Genomic DNA, 20092 nt, shown 5'->3' with positions numbered 1-20092 from the left:
TTCCCCCCAGAAACTCTGAACGACTAGCAAACATTGGCAGAGTCATCTTCCTCAGGGCTCTGGAAAACAAGGAAAAGGTTGCAGTAACTGGCCAAGTACTGAATCAAGAAAATGCAACTTACAAACCAAACCCTGCCCCCCCATGCGAACAAGACTGGGCCAGGCTGCCAGATTATGTGTCCTAGTCACCTTCACTGCTGCAAACAAGAGTCAGTCACCAGAAATGTGAGTGAATCCATCCTAGACCCACCAGCCTCCAGTCAACTCACCAGTTGACAAGAAAGTCATGAAAAAATGAATATATGATCTTTCCAACCTAGCCCAGAAATAATACATGGTTATTGTTTTAAGTTAAAAAAAAGAAGCAAAGGACTTGAATAGACATTTTCGAAAGGGGTCAATGTGAAAGTTTTGACCAAATGGTCAATATGAAAAGATGTTCAGCATCAATAGCCATTAGAGAAATGTAAAAAAAGACAACAATGGGATACCACTGCACACCCACAAGGATGGCTATTATTAAAAAACAAAACAAAACAACCAAAGAGAACACAAGAACTGTTGGAGGGGATGCACAGAAATGAGAACTCTGGTGCATTGTTGGTGGGCATGTAAAATGGTGCGGCCATTGTGGAAAGCAACATGGCATTTCCCCAAAAAGTTAAGTGCAGAATTATCTTCTGACTCAGCAGTACCCCTCTCTGGTATATATACCCAAAGATAGTGAACACAGGGTCTCAAACAGATGCTTGTACACCCATGTCCTCAGCAACCTTATTCACACGAGCCAAAAGGTGCAAACCAGCCAAGCGTCCACCCATAGATGAATGGGTAACAGAAGGCAGTACCTACATACAGCAGAGTATTATTAGGCCTTCAGAAGGAATGAAATTCTCAGACACGTTGCAACGTGGACAAACCTTGAAAACAATATGCTCGGTGAAATAAGCAAGGCGCAGGACAATTATGGTACGATGTCAGTGATATGAAATATCTAGAAATAGCAAATTTGCAGAGTCAAACATTGGATTAGAGTTTACCAGAGGATGGGGGGAGGGAGGGGGAAGGAGGAGTTTTTGCTTGGTGAATGTACACTGTTTATAAATAAAAACTAATAAATACAAAATGACAAAGAAAAGAGTGGCAATGTGCTGGAGAGACAGGCTTTGTCTCACAGGGCTGGGTGAGCAGTGCATGTTCCCTGCAGTGCCTTGAACCGGCTGTCATTCATTTATTCAGCTATAATTTAATGAGAGCTTCTTTGTCAAACGTTTTTCTAGGCGCTGGGGATACTACAGTGAAGAAAGACAAAAAACCATGCTCATGGAGGTGACACTGTAGTGAGGGAAGACAGAGAAGTAATAAATCAGTAAGACCATCTTGAGTCAGGTGGTGAGCAGTACAGCAAGTTTGGGGTGGGAGGATTACTATTTTCTATAGAGAAAACCTACAGTTGGGGGAGTTTGAGCAGAGACTTCCAGGAAGAGAGGGAAAGAACCACGTGGGAGAAGAAAATGGCATCTGCAGAGGTCCTGAGGAAGCATGAGCTTTGTGGATAGCAGAGTGCAGTGGGGTGAGGAGGCTGGCGAGTGCCAAGTGGCAGGTTACGCGAAGAGGTAGAGGGGAGCTCCGGCCAGGAAAACCAAGCATCTGTCTATGAGCTGGCCTCAGGTGCTTCCTTTGTGCCAGGCCCTGGCTGAGTGCTCTATGTCTATCCATTCCTTGCCTTTTCTCTGGAGTTTGCACCACTTGAGCTGGCTCTCAACAGCTCCTGCTAACACTTGAGGCCTGTGGCATGATGGACAGAGCAGAGCCCTGGGTGGTGGGCTGGCAGGGCCTTGGTCAAGCTCTTCCACCAAGATGCTCTGTGAACCGAGTCCTCTAGTTGCTGGGCCTCAGTTTCCCCACCTGGTCCATGAGGCCCTTTTAGCTCTGAGCTTCTGAATCTGTTTCTGCCAGTTGCTGCTACTTCCCTTTCCGTTCATCTGAACAAACTCCATGTCCAGAGATTCCTCACTTAGACTTACAGCTGAGTGGCAGGGCACTGAGCTCAGTCAGCAGGTGAGGTTTCATTCTCCCCCTGCCAGGAACCACGGAGACCCCAAACAAGTCTCCTAAACTCGCAGAGCTTCGGGTTCATCTTCTGCAGATGCCCTAAGCCTTCCGGACCCAGGGGTTCTGATGGGGTGATCCCACCCTGGCAGGAAGTGGGGGTGCAGGGCAGTGAGTATGGCCTGCCCCTTGCACCCTGCTTTCTGGTCTGTTCTGTTAGGAGGCAGCTGACATCGGTTTAAAGCTGCTACTTACATAGAAAAGTCTGACCATTTGAGAACTCTGTGACAGGGCAGAGCAGGGCAGGGCAGGACAGATGGCAGGTGTCTAGAGCAGGACAGGGCTGACCCGCTCCCGCTCCTTTCACCCTCCTTAGCCCCACCCATTCCCACGGGGGAGCAGAGGTGACAAGTGATGACAGCCGGGTGTCTGTGGGGCACTGGCCTGCCTCTCCTGCCCCACATTCCGGCCCTCGCTCTCAGCACCTCTCCCGAGGGGTCTCTCCCCACTGCCCCATTGCTCCTTAAGTCTAGCTCCAGTCAGGACACAGGCCTGTCCTGCGACTTGATGGATGTGGGGGTTGCTGTCAGTATCCCCATTTTGCAGATGGGGGTCAGAGTCCCTGGGAGGTTCTGTTTTTCAATTGCAAGCTTTAGCCCTTGGTGCGATAGTCAGGAATAACCCCTCGTCTCCTGATCTACAATCAGCTCTTCTTTCTCCCCTATCAGGGTTCACGCCGTCCTTCCTCCCTAAACGCCCCACGCACTTTGAAGGTGCCCTGCTGCCCTGTTCTCGGCGGCACTCCAGAGGGATTCCCCCTGTTCCTTCAGCGTCCTCAGTAGTTGAGGAGGTACATTCTGGTCCCTGCTCAGGGGACGCTCTGCAGGATGTGCCGCTGACAACTGGGGGAACGGGGCCTCCCTGTGTCCGTCCTGATCCCGCCTCTAGCCCACTGTTATCTAACAAGACTTTGGTTCCCGCAGTTCTCAAAAGCTGTGATGATTACAGTGCCCCATTAGGCCCTAGGGGCAGGTTCTGTCTCAAAGCTGCGGTCTGTAAGGGGACATGCCAAAGGCAATGACACGGACAGAGAGAAGGTGCGATGCACAGGGACAGAAATAAGTCTAACAAAGATAGGGGGAGACAGAAAGTATGACAGGATGAGCTTCACAGACAATGACACAGAGAGGGAGTGTGACAGTGTGTGAGAGTGAGACCAGGAATGTTTCTAAACAAAGGAGAGTGACAGAGAATGATGTGACTGAGAAAGTTAGAGACAGAGTGTGACAGAGACTTTGATGCAGAGATAGTGACAGAGACACTGTGTGGCATAGTGAGACCAAAATATGATGTAATAGAGATAAGGTGTGACAGAGTGTGATTGAGACAATGATAGTGCCATAGGAATATAAGACAGAGTGTGTGACAGAATATGACAGCCATGCGTGTAACACAGTGAACTGGAGTGTGTGAAGGAATGAATCTGACAGAGAAACACAGAGTAAGATTGAGGTGTGACAGATTGAAAGAAATGCAGTGTGACAGAGTGTCTCACATTGAGTATGAGAAAGACACTGTAACAGAGAGAAGTGACAGGGAGATTATGTGACATAGGAAAATTATTCCAGAAAGTGGATCAGACAACAAGAGAATAAGCAAATGAGTGTGAAAGAGACAGTGTGGTGACAGAGTAGATGTATCAGGAACAGTGTGAAAGACAGGGTGACAGAGTGAGTTTGAGAGAAAGTGTGACACAGATAGTGTGTGACAGAGAAAGCATAACAGAGGGAGTGTGACAGAGAGAGTGTGAAAGTGTGACAGGGAGTGACTGAACAAAAACATGAAACAGGAAGTATGAGAGTGGAAGAGAAAGTGAAGAGGGAGATTGCGAGAGAATGTAATAGATGGGGGAGAAATTAGGTGACAGTTTGACAGACAGATATAAGCTAACAGGAAGAGTATGACAGAGAGAGATCGGAGAAGTGCAGAGAGATGGTGATAGTGTTGCAGAAAGAAAATGTGATGCAGAGAGAGTGACAGAGTGGGTGACAGGATAAAATATAAGAGAGAGTGTATGACAAGGAGAGATCCAGATCAAAAGAGTAGCATACAGTGAGCATGAGAGAAAGCGGGCAGAAAAAATTGAGGGTAGTACAGAAACAATAGCAGAGGTGGAGTCTGGCCAAGCCTAGGTTTGACTGAGAAAGAGTGTGACTGAGGGAGTTTGAGAGACACAGTGTAATAGTGTATGTGACAGAGATAACGTGACACAGAGAAATTGTGACAGCAAATGGATCAGACAGCAAGAGAGTAACAAAGAGTGAGTGTGAAAGAGAATGTGTGACAGAGAGGATGTGACAGGGAGAGAGTGTAAGAGTGTAATAGAGAATATGAAAGAAAGAGTGATAGAGATGGAGTCTGATAGGAAAACAGTACAGAGACTGAATGTAACACAGTGTGACATATAAATTATGAAGGAGACACGGTGTGACCAGGCAAGAAATCCGACCAGGATATCTCAGTCTGTGAGATATGACAGTGTGTGAAAGAGATTGTGACAGAATTAGATCAAAAGATATTGAGTATGTGTGAAGTGGGTGACAGACATGATCTGAAAAGGACTGTGAAAGAGATAGAGTGACAGTGTTTAAAAGTATGACAGGGAATGAATGTGGCCAAAAACAATGACAAGGTGTGAGGGTGTGACAAGAAGAGTGTGAAAGAGGAAGAGTGTGACAGACGTTATTTGGTGAAGAGATGACAGAGTGTGACAGGCAGCCTGAGAAAAGACCAAGACAAAGGTAGCATGATAGTGTTGGAGAGTGCAACAGGAAAACCATCTGACCAGGAGCTCGAGTGTGACTGGGAGTGTGTAAAAGAGTGACTGGATGGAAACAATTTGATGAAGATATGAGAAAGTGTGCGTAGAGTGTGTGGCAAAGAGTGCGTGAGAACGTGACAAGGAACGAATCTGCAAGTGGAAGGCGACACCCTGGGTCAAGGTCCGTCTTAAGCCCCAGCCCTTCCCTTAGCTGGGCTGTCCCAAGGTCCAGGTGGGCAGTCGGGAGTTAGCACGTCCCCTTGTCCCTCCCACCTAAGCCACATTCTTCCAAATCAGCCTTAGAAAGAAGTGATATTCTTGTTGAAACATGTCAGAGACTCATTTTCAGACGGGAAGCTGACCAATTTGAAAGGGATGAAAAAGGAATCCACGGCAGGTGTGAGTCGAAGGTATTATGAACTCCTTGGAAATCAACTGATTCAGCTTGTCCAAATAACGAAGCCACGCATTTTTCTCAGGAGGAAGCAAAGGGGAGGATCAAGCCCTGTTGGCTAACCCTTCAAACTAAAACCCTCTGCTCACAGCTCCACCTTTGCTCCCCCACAGGATAAACTGGAACAGAGCATTTGTTTTGTCTCCCGTAATTGATTGCGAGGCTTGAAGTCCCACTTAGCTTTGTACAAAGGCATGTGCAGATCTCGCTAATCTTGCTGCCCACTGCCCATTACTCAGAGAACCTTTTTACTTGCTCGCTTTCTTCTCATGTTTGCTGCTCTGGTCAGAGTCTTAACAGAAAGACTCCCTGAGGAAGCACAGATTGTACTTACAATCTCAAATCAGAAACCCAAGGAACTAGTAAAACAAGAGCGCACAAATTCAAAACTATCAGAAGAGAGAAATAATAAAGATTAGAACAGAGATGAATGAAATGGGCAATAGGAAAACAATGGAGAAAATCAACAAAACCAGAAGTGGATTATTTGCAAAGATCAACAAAAATTGGCAATTTTTTTTTGTCCAACTAAGGAAAAAGAGGGTGTTGATGTAGGAGGAGTGGGGAGGTTGAGTGGGGGGTATGTAGGAATCTCTTATATATTTTGTGATCTATGTACCTTAAACACAAGAAAATTTAGTAAAAAAAAAAATAAAGGAATTAAAAAAAGCCTACTTGGTATTACCTCCAGATGATGACATACAAGTATTTTTATTTTAATTTTTATGAGGCTCTCTATTTTCTATGTTAAGCACATATTATTTTTATAATAAAAGCAATGGATGCCATTTAAAAAAAGAAAAAAAGAAAAAGAAACTAATAACTAAAATCAGAAATGAAAGTGGGGGCATCATGACCAAACTTAAGAGAAATAAAAAGGACTGTCAGAGAATACTGTGACTTAACTGTACACCAGCAAATTAGATAAAGTATATAAAAAGGAGAAACCCTTAGAAACATACAAACTACCAACACTGACTGAAAAAAGAAAGTCTGATCACACCTATCACAAATAAAGACTGAATCAGTTATCAAAAACATCTTCTTTTGCTTTTGGGAATGTGAAATAGTTCAGTCACTGTAAAAACAGTTTGGGGGATCCTCAAAAAGTTACTTGGACAATTACCATAGGATCCAGCAAGAAAACTCCTGGAATTAGATCTAAGAGAATTGAAAACAGCTCCTCAAACACATACACGTGCACACAGGTGCAGAGCAGCACTAGTCACCGTAACCAAAAGGTGAAGGAACCCGAATGTCCATCAGCGGATTCATAGCTAACCAAACCGTGCTATATGCACATACGATAGAGTATTACTCAGGCATTTAAAGAATAAATGCTGCAGGGTGACTGAAGTTCAAAAACATGCTAAGTGGAAGAAGTGGCGAGTTGTATGATTCCGTGTATATGATATATCCAGAATAGGTAAATCTATGAAGAAAAAAGCAGATTGGTGGATGCCAGGTCCGGGGGTGGCGGGGGCTGGTGTGTGGATGGGGAGTGACTGCTTCCTGCCTAAAGGGCACAGGGTTTCTATTTGGGGATGATGAGGGTGTTTGGGACATTCCCAACACTGTGAGCTTATTTTAAATGCCATGTCAACTGTTTGCTTTAGAAGAGTTAATTTTGTGTTAGGTGACGTTCACCTCCATTTTAAAAGCACAGTAAATAAACAAGTAGACAGAAATGTAAATGTTTAACTCAGGAAGTCTACCATTCAGAATCTATCTTAAGAAAATACCCATTCATGCAAAGACCTATGTGCAAGAATTCAGTTGACTCATTACCTGTAATAAGGACAAAATTGAAGACAATTTAAAGTATTCAACAATTACCTTATAATGCCTCTTTATGCACCCATTCAAAAGTGTTTTAAAAATTTTTTTGGCAAGAATAAAAACCATAAACTAAATGAAAAATAAATGTGGGGAAAATTTAATCCTAAATTTTCAAAACAGTAAACATTATTATTGTTATGTGTGTAGTGTCTTAATACAATTATAAAAGTAAGAAGACGTTCAGTGTAGTTAATGCTGAATGTCAGGGCACAATTGATTTTCATTTCCTTACATATCCTAAATTGTCTAAATTACCTTGTACCACTCTGAGTATCTGAATCCCAGAACCTCCCCTCCAACCCAAGGGAAAAGGGAAGAAAATTTGGGCGAGCGGTCGCTGAAAAGAAACTTGGACATGGAAGAGAGCTAACTCAGTTTTATTTTGCTGCAGTAAGAAACATTTAAGCTCGCCCCTCTTCCTTCAACTGGGGAACAAAACAAGTGTCCAACAGCTAACATAGGTGAAAGAATTAGACTGCAAAAGTAACGTGGCACAGACTCCAGGAATCCATGCCCTAGAGAAGGGAGCACCCTTCTTGGGTCACCCTGGGAAGTGACCCAAGGTGAGGCTTCAGGCCCCCCATCCACGTCGACGCTTGGTGGCAAACAGGAACACAAAATGATTCATGGCCTGCACCACCAGGAAAAGCTGCTGCATGAAGGAGTTGAAAAAAAGTCGGAGTTGCCCTCGGTCTTCAGCAAACCATTTGCTAAAAAACAGAGAACAAAAGCAAAGCTATACAAAAGTGTAAATGCTCCCCTAGGCTGGTGCATCATGCCCCCTCTTCAAAACTCACATTTAGTGTCTCTGGGTCTCCATTATCCATCCTTCGGGTGCGACTGGCCCTCCACCACGCTGCCACCCACCCCCATGCCCGCCTGCCACCCCCCACCCCCATCCCACCCCCTCCCCTACCATCACCACCCCAGGCGCCTTCCAGAACTGACACCACCAGGAAGCTGCCAGTCACAGAGAGCTCCGTCCGAATCGCCTGCTGGTGAGGTTGTTGCAAGGAGATCAGGGACCTGCGTGCAATCTCTGCCTCTATGTAGGATGGGAAAGGCACTCTAAAGAGGCTGGGAGAGATCTGGTTAAGGCACCAGCCTGGACCGACTTAGCCTGGGCCCAGGCCTCCTTGTGCCCCTAGGCCAGCCTTCCTCCCACCTCAGCCCTGTGCCCACGTGACCCCTGGCCCACCTCCCTGGCCATTCCCTCCTGTCAACCCTTGGGTCATCTCTGCCTGTCCCCGCCCCCCTGTGCCTCAAGCCTAGCCTTCTCCTGCTCCCCACTCAGGCCTTCCATCGCCGTCCCCCCCCCCCCACCTCCTCGGGCCACGCTGGCCTTCCTCCCGCCCCCTCCCTCCAGACAGTCCCTTCCAGCCGCCCCCAGCCGGCCCTGATCACCCTGCCCGACCTCCCTCCTAGAGTGAGGGGTCCCTCTCCACAGCCCTGATGGCGCCGCCTCAAGGATACAACGTGCGTAGCTGCCTTGGCGAGCCCTCTGACGCCGGAGCACGAGGTGCGTCAGGGCCAGCGTCTCCACCTGCAGCGCCCACGACTCCCGCGTTAATGGCGCCGCCAGGGCCACCAGGGCCCCCGGGGCTCCCGGGTCCAGCCTGCTGATTGGTACTTCCAGGACTCCCAGGTCCGGGAGGGCCACTTGCGCCACCGGCCGCGTCCTCCTCCCCGGCCTCCATGGCCTCCACTCGCCCGCCTGCCTCTCGGAGCCCTCAGGACACGCGTCTCGCCTCTTCGTCCGCCTCTGAGGGGCTGACCCGCCCCCGAAGCTCCGCCCCCCTGAGACACTGCCCCTCGGGCTCTCAGCGCGCCTGCGCAAACAGCCTCCTGTCCGGGAGGCAGGGCACGTGACCGCTTCCCGCCAAACCTGCTGTGGGGCGGGAGTCCCTGGCCCTGCTGGCACTGAGCCAACACCGACCTGGCCTGTCTCTCAAATAACCACCCCCCTGGCCTGAGCAGCAGGCCTGGGGTCCAGTGGTGGCCCCAGGTCATGAGGGGCGCCCTCACAGACTTGCAGACCACAGGGCAGCTTGGAGAGGCAGGGACTAGAGTGCGGATGTAGGACCTGCCCACAAGGCGAGGACGGACGAGGCGCCGCAGGGCGAGGGACAGTGCCTGCCAAGACTGCTGGGTCGATGAGAGATGAGAGGAGGAGCCCTTGGGGACCGCGGGCCAGGGTAAGGGGCTTGGACATGATCCTGGAGGCACGAGGGCACTAGGGAGCCTTTGAAGCTTCAGGGTGCAAAGCGAACCACTTCTCAGAAAGATCATATTGGAGCCTTTTGTCCCACCAGGGACTGTTACCCCTCAGTCTCCCAGTGCTCATTCACTTACCATTACACAGTATTTCAACCATACAGACACAAGAGATGGAAATAATCCCCAGAGCACAGATAACACTAAAACGTGGAAAAATAATTATAAAGCGAGTAGTTTTGACTATTTACCAGCTTTGTTTTAATATAAGCGAGTTGATCATAAGGTTGTGTAGTTAGCATTTTAAGAACGACTGCATTGAACAACCAAGTCACAAACTTTCTGACAGTTTACAGTCCAGCTCTCATGAGTCAGTAAGAGTCAGCCCACCAGTGCTTACTGGTCCCTTTCACATCCTTACATCTCTGTAGATAGTCTTTCCTTCTTTTTTTTTAAAGATTTTTTTGTCTTTATTTTTTTTAATATTACATTAAAAAATATGAGGTCCCCATATACCCCCCATCCTCCTCACCCCACTCCTCCCCCCATAACAACAACCTCCTCCATCATCATGAGACATTCACTGCATTTGGTGAATACATCTCTGAGCACCGCTGCACCTCATGGTCAATGGTCCACACCATAGCCCACACTCTCCCACAGTCCACCCAGTGGGCCATGCGAGGACATACAATGTCCGGTAACTGTCCCTGCAGCACCACCCAGGACAACTCCAAGTCCCGAAAACGCCCCCGAAGAGATGAGTCTTTCCTTCTTTAAACTTCAATCAAGCACGTGTATGCCATTTCTTTCCTGCTGTTTCCATGTGTATGTGTGTGTGTGTGTGTGTGTGTGTGTATGCAGATATCTTTGTATGTACCAGTCAGGGTTCATTTTCAAATAAGAAAAACCTCCCTGAATAGTTGAACACAGAAAACAAGGTGCATAAATCTATCAGTTAAAGAGCTATAAGAATGGAATGTAGTCTGAGGTTCTGGGAATAAGTCACAGAACCCCCCAGAACTGCCCCGCTAAGGGAGGTGGGCCACAAGAGGAAGAGAGAGTCAGGAAGCTCCTGACTGCCGCGTGGGGTCTGGGAACACACTGTCCTATCCTGATCCATGTATCAGGAAGTTTCTTCTGTGAGTATTGGCTGCAGAGCCACACAGACCCTCTCGAGAGCACCGGCTATTTCAAAAGTGTGCCTTGGAGCTAGTGGTGCGCTGGAGTCTCGGGAAGGGGTGGGGATGAGCCCTGATTAGTAGCCTTTGCAGAGTTCCATCATGTGAATACTCCCAGCACAGCCAATTTCAAGCTCATCAATATATTTTATGTTTATTACCTGCCTCCCTCTATTAAAATGAGAGATTCCTGAGGCCAGATATTTTGTCTGTTTTGCTCACCTGGCACTAAGTAAATATGGGCTGAATGAATAACGGAAATCGTGTAGTTCCTCACATTATAATCCATCTCATTGCTGTATTGATAGCTATGCATACGTGGGTAGGTATATAGCTATCCTAACTGATTGATTTTTGTTTTAAATTAATTGATGCTCATTGCAAAAAGAAATCAACAATAATGCAATAGAAAAATGAATGAAAGATGTGGACAGAAATTCACAGAAAAAGATATAAATGGCTCTTAAAAATAAGAAAAAATGGTCATCACTCCTAATTTAGAAATGCAAATTAAACCTACATGGCATTCCATTTCTCAGTTTTCAGGTACCAAAATTCAAAATGTATCAAATGAATTTTCCCTAAAAAGATTCCAGGTTTATAAAGTTTTGGGGACAAGTTTCTCTTTGAAAGTTCATGGGAAAGACAATTACCATCCTATTGATCTCTTCAAAGATAGAAAGCTATCTAAGTCATTTTTCAGAAGGCAGCATAACCCAGATATTGATAAAAATGAAAAGAAACAGAAAAGAGACCTATGAGCTATTGACACAAACGAAAAGAAAAAGCAGAAAAGAAACCTATGAGAGTCAAAGTCAGATCTAGAGGGAAAAAAAGTACTTAAAACATTTTATTAATTAATATAAAGGTATGAAAATAAAGGAAAGAAGCATTCAACTCAAGAAGTTAGAAAAACAACAATAATAGCAATGCGATAGCAGAACACAGAAGGGAAAGAAATAAATAAGATAAAAAGAGTAATTATTAAAAAGCCCAGTAGGATAGGTCAATGAAACCAAGCACTGGTTTTTTGAGAAGACCATCAATATAAATAAAGAAGTAACAGGCAAGTTGACAGTGTTACAAATGAGAAGACAATTTAATGATGGAAATTAAAATATGGAGGAACTTTAAAAAACTCATGAAAGCACCCTGTATGATTTTTTGACAATAAAATTTAAAATCTAGATGGAATGGGAAACTTCCTAGAAAAGTATGACTCTATAAATATAACTCAAAAGTTAGTAGGAACAGGTGCAATGGATGTGTCATGATGATGGGACAGAGTGTTGCTATAGGGGGAGGAGGGTGGGGGCGGTGGGGTTGAATGGGACTTCATATTTTTTTAATGTAATATTTTTTAAAAAATGAATTAAAAAAATACCTTCTTAAAAAAAAAAAGTTAGTAGGAAAACCAAGTAGACCAATCAATAAAACAATGAAGAAATAGAGTCAAAGTTCTGCTTCAGCAGAAGGCAATCAGTCCAGCTAATTCTATCAAACCTTTAGGCAAGAGATAGCTCCTATGTTAATTTGTTGCAGAGTATCAAAAAGGAAATTTCCACCTTTTCCCATAAGACTAGCATCACCACCAGCATACCTGAACCTGAGCCCAAGCTTATACACAGAGAATACTTTCTTTAAATCATTAATAAGCAATACCTTTTGAAAAACAAGTTGGCCAACTTCGCATTTAACGTTCAAGCACTAGAGACCTTCCCACTCTGATCTGGAATAAGAGAGGGAGCCCCACTTCCATAAGTGTCATTTAACATTTTTGTCAAAATTTTGGCCAAGCAATAAGGCAGAAAATAGATGTAGTAGGCATAACTATAAGAAAGGAAGGGAGAAAAATTTTCCTTATTCATAAATATGATTTCCTCTCTAGAAAATCGTAGAGAATCAACTGAAAATCTACTAGAGCCAAAAGGAACAGTCAATCCATTTATCTAGTGTAGCAGCGATTCTCTTTCCTCTTGATGCTCAGGATCAGTTGTGCCAGCTACCTTAATAAGCCTCCTTTGGCTTGTCATTTCAAATGCTCAAGCTTCTCCAAAAAGTCGACTGCTGTCCTATTCAAATAGTTATTCGACCAACACTCGTGAACTGTCTCCCATGACTGGGAAGATGGCTTGTTGGCAGGTGGATTAAGAACACAAAGTATTCAGGATGTTTTTCACGACCCCTCTCAGACCCTTCCTCCCCTACAAATTTTGACCACTGGTCCTGCTCGTGGCGTCGGTCCTGACAAGTTATCCAGCATCTTGTTCTCTGCTAGGCACTGTCTTGAACATATCTGTATGTATTCATTCAATCTCCATAGTAACCCTGGGAAGGAAGTGCTGTTTTCATCCCCATTTTATAGATGAGGAAATGAAGGCTGGAGGAAGTGATAGCATTTTCACCTTCTCCTTTGGGTGGGAATTATTCATTGGATCAAATGATACAGGGTTCCTGACACTTCTCATAGGAACAAAACGCATAACTGAAGGCCACGGTACTCGGTGGCACAAGAAGCATGGGTTACGATTTCACGGCGAAAGTCACTATTCTTGTAAGCCCAGCGGAGAGAAAAATTGGTGCCTGTTCAAAACCCATGTGGGGCTCCTGGTGTATCAACTTCGTTTCCAAGTCACAGCTTCTTTGCTAACTGAAAAAAGAGCCTTCCTAGAAAAAGTGAGAACATATTCATGAGGATTTCTAGGCAGAGCCATGTGAAAATGGTAGAGAAGTGTGGCAGGGCGCTTTCTCCAGAACGGCCCCACTCCATGTGCTCGTCTACACCATGGCCCATGGCGTGCCTGACTCCCAGGGGACGCGGGGTCCCTGTCTCCACCCCTGTGAACACGAGCTGTAAGTGGTTGTGAGGGCTCCTGGGAGGAAGAACAGCCAGCGGATGCCTTGTGACTCCCAGTCTGAGCCATGAAAGGCGCTGCAGCTTCCGGCGTGCTGGCGGGAGCTCCTGCTCTGGGATCCTCCCTGGAGGGAGTCCCACTGAGGCCGCCCTGTGGTGAGGAAGCCAAGCTTCCTGGAGAGGCCACTAGGCTCCCAGGATTTGCATCATCCGAGCCAGGTGAGTGAATGGGCCCCAAGACGAGTGCGTCCCACAGGCGTGAGTGTCCCAACTGAGGCCCCAGATAACCCGTCTCCACCATCCCGTCTCGTCTCAGTGCCTCACCTACAAAGCAGGCGGGCACAGCGTTGTCTCAGCCACTGAGATCTGGGAGTAATTTCTTGGGCAGCCACAGGGACTGGAAACAATTGCAGTGAGAGCAGGAATAATACAATGAAATGGTGATGCCATCGCTGACCCGGCATTGCCTTTGAAGGGGGCCTTGTGGTAAGCAGCTGGCTTACATCTACTCAGTCACTTCTCATGACAACCCAGCCAGGTAGGTACTCTTACACTTCCCAATCCACAGATGACGAAACCTGGGTCCAGAGCTGTTAAAATATTGGCTGCAGGCCACACAGCGCTCGATGGAAGATACTACAACCAGATCCCTGCTCAAGCTCCGGAGCGCATGCTCTTAGGCGCTCTGCAGTGTGGCCTCCCCTCTGTCTTCTTCCAGCACCCTGACTTGCACTGGTTGGAGCAGACTATCATGGAGGCTGGGAGGCAGTGGCCAGCAGACATGAGCACTGGGTTATGATTTCTGTTTAGGTGGAGTGTTGTTGGGACCTGAGGGAGACGAGTATAAAGCTCCGCCACCACAACTCATCGACACCCTCACAACGGAGGTTGTAGCTAATACCACACGGGGGCTAACACCCACACTCACTTAGAAGAGTTGCCAAGACGTTCATGCTATGATTTCAGCATATGGGGCTTGATTGCTCTAAATCAACTGCTCCAAAAATTTCCCTCTTGCTGTCCCGTATGTACGACTCCAGGTGAACAGAACAGACAGAAATTGAGAGCAGCCAGGTCTCTAGTAGCTGTGCCCAGAGGAGGAATGAGTCAGGGTGTGAGAGGCTGAGAGGGAAAGAGGTGGGGAAGGTGGTAAAGAGTGCAGCACAGGATGGAGCCTAAAAGTGTCCCAATCTGCTGCCCAATACCCCTCGCTGGCTTCTTAGTGGCCGCCTACCTCCCAGGTACATGGATGAGCACTCAGCACTCATCTGGACTTCGTTGTCATGAGAAAACCAGCAAGGCCTCAAACTACATAAAACAGTGGTACAAAAGCAGATAAGGAAGAAAAAGTAATTCTGATCTTTCCTTCTCCCAGGCCTACCGGTGGTGGGGAGCAGAATTCTAAGCTTCCTACTCCCTGGAGTGCCCATCCCGTATGATGACCTCCCGTGCTGTGTGACCATGATGGATGGCACGCGCATGCTTAGGCTGTGTTAAGTGGGAAAGGGGAAGGGATTTTGGAGAAGTGAAGATGGAAAAGGTGGAGGTTCCTAATCTGTGCGATGTAGAAGGTGATGGGCCCTTAGCTGTGTGACATAGAAGGGGAAGTTCCCTAAGCTGTGTAGTGTAGATGGTGGAGGTCCCTAAGCTATTTGACTCTGGCTTATTTAGAAGGGCGATCACCCTGGGTGGGCCTGACCTAATTAGACATCTCTGTGCTCAGAGACTCTCCTGCTGGCCTGTGTGAGTCTCAGCCATGAGTCCCACAATGGCAAGGAAATGAATTCTGCCAACGACCATGTGAGCAAAAAGAGACCTCAGGCCTCGATAAGACCCCCACCTTGTCCAGCACCTTCCTTGTAGTCTTGAGGGACCCTGAGCAGAGGACCCAGCTGAGTTGTGCCTGGAGTCCTCGCCCATGGAGACTGTGAGATGATAAATGGGTGTTGCTTTAAGCCTCTGAGTTTATGGAGATGTGTTACGCAGCAATAGAAAACCAGTACACATCCTGGAGGGGCTTGGAGAATCTCCGGATCCTTTACTAGGCACATGCAGAGAGAGCTGAGGAACCCAATATATGTGTGTCAGCCAACCTGTGCCCACAGGCGTCACATTTTCCCAACATATTCAAACAGAACAACTCAGACCCCTCTACCTCATACCACTCAGAGTGATGAAGGCAAAGCAGAAATTTTGAAGTAGGAAAAAATGTAGATTTCCCAAGCCAATGAAGTTCACACACATCTGACTTTTCTGATTTAGAAACAAAGATAAAACACAAGTAAGTAAGATTAGCACTGAGAAAGGGATGGAGTTTAAGTGCAAAAAATTGAATCTAGATGAAACAGAGAAATTTTAGGAACATATTAATTTCCAAAATTGACTTAAGAAGAGGTAGAGAATTTGGTTACAATAAAACTAGAGAGGAAATTTAAACAGTAACCAGGTTTCCTTCCCCAAAGATACCAGGCCCAGATGGTTTCATGAGTAAGTTTCCTCAAGTCTTTGAGAAACCGGTATTTTTTATCTTATTAAAAAGAACGTAGGTTGTTGTTATGGGGGGAGGAGTGGGGTGAGGGGGGTGGGGGGTATATGGGGAACTCATATTTTTGAATGTAACATTCAATAAAATAAAGACAAAAAAAAAAGAACATAGAAAAAGATGACGAGTATCCTAATGCATAGTTTAAAATCTTTCTGACTTTGACATCACCCTGGAAAAGAACAGTACCCATGTGTGCACATATATGCACCCTTGTAGAAGAAAGACCCATAACACTTATTTTAAAATATCACACCTTGACTCGCCCCATATTGTCGTCTTTCCTCAGCACTTATCACTATTTGAAATGATCATAGATATCATTTTGTTTATCTGTTTATTAGCTGTCTCTCACTACTAAAATGTGAGATTCATGAGGCCAGATATATTGCCAGTCTTGCTCTCCTGGCGCTTAGTAAATATGGGTTGAATGAATGATGGAAATAGTGTAGTTCATCACATTTTTAAAAAATGATCAAGCCAGTCAGTTTATTTGGTTCAGTTTCATTTTTCATGCAAAATTAAGCTTTACTGGTACAACAAACTGTTTGGATTTATCTGCAATTTCCTTCCTTATGTTTGAGCAAATTCAACACTATGTAAAGCCCAGTACTTAATCACTCTCATCAAAAATCTATATATACTGAATGCAGTATGGTAACATGGATTGGATCCTCCAGCTTATCATAGATTTCACCCATGTAGATGTCAGCTTACATCCTTTCTCTACCCTCCGATTTCCTGTAAGCCTATCATCCAGTCTCTAGCTCTCTGAGGCAGCTTGGTTTACTTATTTCATATCATTGAGGTCATGTAGTTTTTGTCCTTCAATGCCTGGGTAGCTTCACTCAACATAAGGTTCTCAAGATTCATCCATGTTATCACGTGTGTCTACTTTCAGGGATCATTTCTATAGTTCATTCGTCACATTTTAATCCATCTCAATGATACAGTGATAGTTATGCATACGTGGGTATACGTTCTTTAAATGATTAATAAAGAATACCTGTTTTAAAACAAGTTGGCCAACTTCGTATTTAACGTTCAAGCATGAGAGGCATTCCCACTCTGATCTGGAATGAGAGAGAGCCCCACTTCCACAAGGGTCATGTAACATTTTTGTCAAAATCTGGCCAAGCAATAAGGCAGGAAATAGATGTAGTAGGCATAACTATAAGAAAGGAAGGGATAAATTTTATCCTTATTCATAAATAAGATTGCCTCTCTAGAAAACCTAACAGAATCAACCAAAAAACTATTAAAGCTAAGAGGAACAGACAATACATTTATCTAGTGCAAAATAAGTAATGTAAAATCCATAGCACTTTTACATTTCCCGGGAAAAACTAGTTCGAAGTGGCAATGGGAGACTACCACATATGCAATAGCAACAAGGATGTAAAATTGTGTTAACAAGAAGTGAGAGGAACCTATACAAAGAAGACTTCAGAGCTTCTCTGAGGGGCACAAATGGAGACCTGGACCACGAAGAGACATATCCTCTTTATTTTAAGAAGGCACGACTCAGCACTGTAAAGAAGTCCATTCTTCAAAGATAACCTATAGATTCTAGGCAAACAGGACCAAAATATCGTCTTATTATTAAATCAAGAAAGAGCTTTTACAGCTCAACTGGAAGAACAAATGATTGAGATGAGCCAAGAAATTTCTGAAAAAGAATTGCTGTTAGTCAGGACTTCTCCTACCAGATATTAAGGGGTAAAATAATTCTAGCAGAGTGGTATTGGCAGATGACTCAGCATAGAGATTAGTGGAAGAGAATAGAAAGTCCACAAACACACCCCATTATGGGTAAAAATTTAACGTATGATGCTGCCATCCACAAGTCAGCAAGCAAATGTGCTCTGATAAATGGTGCTGGGGAATCCGTAAGGGTAATTGGAGAAACCAAGCAAAATAAAGTCGGATCCTCACAGCCAAATAATTTTTAGATAGATAGATAAAGAGTAAAATATAAATGAATATACTGCTTTTTCAAGGCCGAATGAAACTCCTGGAGCAAGGAAAGAGATCACAAAGGAAAATTTATAGACTTCTCTGCATAAAAATGAAGGCAAGTCAATTGGGAAAAATATTTTCCATCTAAAAACCAAAATAATACTATCCTTCCAATGTATAAATTTTATCTAAGTGGGTAAATAAAATTTGAATCCATTCAATGATAATTCCAGAAGTAACACACCTATCTTTAAGTCAATTATGGGTACAATTTGGTTATAACAGTAGGACAGTGACCAAAATAGAAAATAAAAGAGAATCAAGTTACAGAGATTTGTAGTCCTGGAGAAATTACCAATAAAAGGCAAGTTATGGAAATGAGACTGTAAGGGTTACCTGGAAAGCTATAATGTTCATTAAATCCCCTATGTTGAGGCAAGCAACATATAAATAAATGTCATTGTAGTAAACTAACCTAATATAGGGTGCTGTGTTGTGTGAAGAAGATTCTAGATAGCTTAGACTGGGCCTATCTTATTTTAGCCGGTGATTATTTTACTACAATGAAAAGCCAAGCTATCCATCTTATAGGGCAGTCACTGTCAAAAACGAATCTTCCAATATTACTATTATAACAATATAAATAAAAACAAATTCAAAAGAATGAATAATGATTAGCATGACAGATTCCTTATAAATGACAGTAATGCTACATAAATCACTTTTGTTGGTATGATCCCACCATCTAACACTTCTAATATGGACATTGCTTGTTTGAAAATTGCAGGAAATACTGAGTTTCCCAAAATCAAGACTTTCAAACAAATAAGTAGGTTTTCAGTATCTTCAAAAGCCATTCAAAGCTCTGCTATAAACCTAGAATAGAAAAATCAAGGGGAAGCGGACTTAGCCCAATGGATAGGACGTCCGCCTACCACGTGGGAGGTCTGCAGTTCAAACCCCGGGCCTCCTTGACCCGTGTGGAGCTGGCCCATGCGCAGTGCTGATGCGCACAAGGAGTGCCCTGCCACACAGGGGTGTCCCCCACATAGGGGGGCCTCACGTGCAAGGAGTGCGCCCTGGAAGGAGAGCCGCCCAGCACCAAAGATAGTGCAGGCTGCCCAGGAGTGGTGCCACACAGAAGGAGCGCTGGCACAACAAGATGACGCAACAAAAAGAAACACAGAGCCCTGGTGCTGCTGATAAGTATAGAAGCGGTCACAGGAGAACACAGTGAATGGACACAGAGAGCAGACAACTGGGGCGGGGCGGGGAGATGTGGAGAGAAATAAATAAAAAATCTTTTTTTAAAAAAGGAAAAATCTAGGAATTTTATGAAAAAGTAACACTCATTTTAACTTAAACGAGTGAAATAATATTTTTAAACAAATACAATATTTACTCTTTCAGAGAAATGGATAATGATAAACTACAAAATAAGCACATGCTAAGAAATAAGGCAAGAAATAAGGGTAGTTTTAGTGGGAGCTTGTGAAGAGAACACAAATTCCTCCAATCCCTTTGCAAATTGAAGTTACTGTTCCTTCCTTCAGGAGGTGAAGTCAATTTTGGTACCATAAATATAGCTTGTTTTTTTTTTTTTTTGGTTTAAGCAAGTTTATTGGAGAAATATTTTTTTTGGATGAATTGTATGCTTTATTCATATGCATCAATAAATTCAATTCGGTTTTTTTTTTGTGACATACAACACAATCTATTTTGACACTTAACATGGACTTGGTACATTTGTTAAAATTGATGTAAGAATAAGAATGTTAAAATATTATTAACTAAAGTCCATATTTAGCTTTAGGTGCATTTCACTCCATAAATCATCCTATTACAACATCTTATACTAGCAATGTTTTGTTAGAAAAATACTGAAACAACATTCTTATATTTGCCTTATTAGCTGCAATGCTCATCTACCAAAGAGTTCACTGTGTTATACAATCCCCAGTTCAATACTCTAGCTTTCCCTCTAGTAATATATATGACCCAAAACAGACCCATTTTAGCTATATTCAAACTAATACTTCTGCACTATTAATTATAGTCAAAATATTGTGCTACCATGATCTCTGTCAATTTCCAAACATTTAGAGTCAACATAATTTTAAATTCTGCAGAGAATAAGCATCAGCTATACACTCCTTACCAGCATTCTATTGTCTGG

The 20092-nt window shown here is 44.4% G+C and overlaps 1 long non-coding RNA gene across 1 annotated transcript; it reads right to left on the bottom strand.

Moving 5' to 3' along the window:
- Positions 1–7729: 7729 nt before the first annotated feature.
- LOC131277149 (uncharacterized) lies at positions 7730–8909 on the bottom strand. Its single transcript, XR_011647870.1, has 3 exons — positions 8640–8909; positions 8115–8243; positions 7730–7876 (listed from the first exon to the last, which is right to left on the bottom strand). It is a non-coding gene; the product is annotated as an uncharacterized lncRNA (long non-coding RNA).
- Between the last annotated feature and the right edge of the window lie 11183 nt (positions 8910–20092).

This window comes from Dasypus novemcinctus, chromosome X (assembly GCF_030445035.2).
Source record: "Dasypus novemcinctus isolate mDasNov1 chromosome X, mDasNov1.1.hap2, whole genome shotgun sequence".
NCBI classification, from domain to species: domain Eukaryota; kingdom Metazoa; phylum Chordata; class Mammalia; order Cingulata; family Dasypodidae; genus Dasypus; species Dasypus novemcinctus.
Note: the sequence above shows the minus strand (reverse complement) of the source record. Positions and strands in the feature narration are given on the sequence as shown.